Source organism: Mandrillus leucophaeus, unplaced genomic scaffold (assembly GCF_000951045.1).
Source record: "Mandrillus leucophaeus isolate KB7577 unplaced genomic scaffold, Mleu.le_1.0 Scaffold74, whole genome shotgun sequence".
Taxonomy (NCBI): Eukaryota; Metazoa; Chordata; class Mammalia; order Primates; family Cercopithecidae; genus Mandrillus; species Mandrillus leucophaeus.
The window spans coordinates 2,482,070-2,485,442 of record NW_012108030.1 but is presented as its reverse complement, the minus strand read 5'-3'; the positions used below and the strand labels follow the sequence as shown (position 1 = coordinate 2,485,442).

Here is a 3,373-nt window from a genome sequence, read left to right as displayed (position 1 = left end):
AAAAAAAAAAGTGTAAATGTATATAAATATTTAAATGATTGCTGATTTTCTGTATCATTTAGGATGCTTTGGGCTACAAGTAACTGCAGTCTCACTAAGAGTATTATTTACATAATAATGTGTCAGTTAGCTATAGCTGAATTACAAACCACTCTGAAACTTAGTGGCTGAAAACAACAACCATTTAGTTTTGCTCATGAGTCTGTGGCTAGTGAGTTCTGCTGCTTTGGGCTTGGTGGACTTCACTCATGCATCTGCTCAGTTGAGGCTCAGCTACATGGATTTGCTAATCTTGGCTGGGCTTTCTTTTTTTTTTACTTTCTTATTTTCAAGAACAGCATGACTGGTATTGGCTGGGCTTGTGTAACTCTAAGGCCTTGCCTAGGATAACTAAGCTAACTTTTCTCTGCTTTATGTGGCCTCTCATCCTCCAGGAGGCTAGCCCAGGGTTGTTCATATGACAGAGTAAAGGTTCTAAGAGCAAGGGAAAGTGCTGAAGACTCCTTGAGGCCCGCACTTGGAACTGGTACTGTGTCACTTCTGCCATATCCTATTAACCAAAGCAAGTCACTCAACCCTCTCAGATTCAAAGGAAAGGGGAAATAGATATGACTGTTTGATAGGAGCAGCTGCAAATTCATATTACCAAGGGTATGGATACAGGAAGGGGTGAGAACTGGGACCATCTGTTCTATCAGTCTAGCGCAATGAGGAATGTCTCTTTTTCACATGATAAGAAGTCTAGAGCTAGGCAGCCCAAAAATGGTAGGGCTCTGGATCAACATCTGTGTTGTTTTTCAGTCTTTTCCTCATGGTCACAAAATGGCTGCAGTTGCACCAAGCACCACACCCACAGACATCCACGTTCAGAGACAGAAAGCAGCAGTAGTACGGGGCTGAAAGGGTTTCCATCCCCGGTTGCTGGAACGACCAAGAATATTCCCATAACATTCCTAGTTGAGAATTGCTGTGCTAATAAAACTAACAGAATATTTATTACTAAGCCTAATACCTTTCAGTCTTCCAATACAATAGATTTTTCTATTGCTCCATACTATTCAGCAACAATAATTACAACAATACTAATAGTTTCCATTTATTGAGGATTTACTATATGTCAGATGCTGGACTACCTGTATGTACCTGTATGATATCCCATAATCCTTGTGAAGGAAGGACCATTGTTATCCTGTTTTACATGTAGAAAAACTGAGGCTGAGATGGGCTATAAATGTAGGATGCTTGACTTACTATTCGTCATCTGTACGTTATCTCATGGCGAGGAATGTTATTATACATCAAATTTATATAAGGTTCCCTTTTGTATTTATTCATTCATTCAACAAGCAAATATTAAGAGTATACTATTGGGGCAGGCATGGTGGATCACGCCCGTAATCCCAGCACTTTGGGAGGCCAAGACGGGCAGATCACTGGAGGTCAGGAGTTCAAGACCAATCTAGCCGATATGATGAAACCCCATATCTACCAAAAATACAAAAATTAGTCAGGAGTAGTGGTGGACGCCTGTAATCCCAGCTACTCAGGAGGCTGAGGTAGGAGAATCACTTGAACCTGGGAAGTGGAGGTTGCAGTGAGCCGAGATCACACCACCACACTCTAGCCTGGGCAACAGAGCAAGACTCTGACTCAGAAAAAAAGAGGAGTGTACTGTTGACCTTCCCATGTGCTGATCCCTGAAAAAATTATGAACAATTAGACATACCATGGACGTATATCTAATTACGTCCATGTCTAATACCATGTCTGGTGGATTCCCCAAGGTGAGACTCATGAGCTGGACATGGCAATGAAGGTCTATGAACTAGAAGGGCTGAAGGGACATAGATGAAGAAGAAGCTACAATGCCCTGAGATGTAGTGGTTGGGGAAGGGTTTCTAGAGGAGGAAGCACTTGAACTGGAGCTGACAAGAATGGGATTTCCAGGGCTTGGAGTCCCAAGTCAGCTGGCAGCTTCGCGGGAAAGTGTGGGAGACATCAGGGCATTTGGAGGAATGTGATTGGTTCTGAGAGTCTGGGACCTGGGAGAGGGAGACAGGGAGGTAAATGAGGCTTGAAGCACACAGAGCCTTGAATACTGGGCCAAGGAACTCTGTTGTGTGGGCAGTGGGGAGCTCTGGGGGCAATGGGGAGGGAGCCATGGGAGGGCTGTGGGCTGGGGAGGGACACGGCCAGCTCTAGGTGTAAAAAGACCTTTCTGGGGCTATGGTGGGAATGGATCAGAGGAGAGAGACTGGAAGCCGGGAGGCTGGGAAGGAGTCTGCAGTGATGGTCCAAGCAGAACAAGATGAGGCCTGAGCTGGGCTGCGGCCGTGAAGATGAACAGGAGAGGATGAAGAAGAGAAAGCAGGGGGCAGAAGGAATGAAGCTGAGGCTATGGGTGGCGGCAGGGGAAGAAGACACTGGAGCTAAGGTCTGGTGACTGAGGAAATACTGGGTTTTGGGGGGAAGATGCTAAATTCATTGTGGAACATGATGAGAGTGAGAGGCCTCAGGGATAGGCAGAAGGAAACGGCCCCAGAGGTTCATGAGAGAAGTGGTTCTCAGTCCACAGGGTTACCCAGGGGCCCCAGGGCTCATGGGAACTGTAGTTTGAGGTCTATGAGGACCCCTGCTCCATTATACAAATGAGGAAACCGAGGTTCCGAGGGAGTAGAAGAGTTGCTTGAAGTCACCCCACACCAAGTGTAATGGCTCATGCCTGTAATCCCCACACTTTGGGAGGCTGAGGCAGGAGGATCACTTGAACCCAGGAGTTCAAGACCAGCCTGGGCAACATGACGAGACCCCATCTCTACAAAAATAAAAATTAAAAATTAGCCCAGCATGATGGCACACACTGTAGTCCTAGCTACTCAGGACACTGAGGTGGGAGGATCTCTTGAGCCCAGCACATTGAGGCTGCAATGAGCCGTGATCACACCATTGCACTCCTGTCCAGTCAACACATCAAGCCCCTTTCTCAGAAAAATAATAAAGTCACCCTGGGAGCAAAGAAAGACTAGATGATTCTTAGCTGAAGAAGTCTCTCTCCTTGCATCCTTTTGCACTGCTTAGTGCCTTGCCACTCGCCCCCAGCCCTGTGCCTTCCTCTCAGCACACCTGGGGCTGTTGTATCCAGTGTGGCTGTCAAGCAATACCGATTGCTAGGGGTCCTATCCCATGGACTTCACCCCAGATGTGATGGTCCGTGCAGGAGAGGGCAGGTGTAGGGGAAAAAGAGTGTTCCCTGCCACTCTGAAGATTCAAGTCTGCTGAAATAAACTGACGATAAATAGATTGAGAAAATAAAAGGCATACAAATATATTAATGTGCATGAACACAGAAGCCATATAAAATGTAAGACTTTTT

General features: G+C 46.1%; 1 protein-coding gene across 1 annotated transcript in view; it reads left to right on the top strand.

Moving 5' to 3' along the window:
- The window catches only part of MYH14 (myosin, heavy chain 14, non-muscle), a 145,176-nt gene that overhangs the window by 129,589 nt on the left and 12,214 nt on the right, over nt 1–3,373 (top strand). The gene's annotated exons all lie outside the window — the stretch shown is intronic.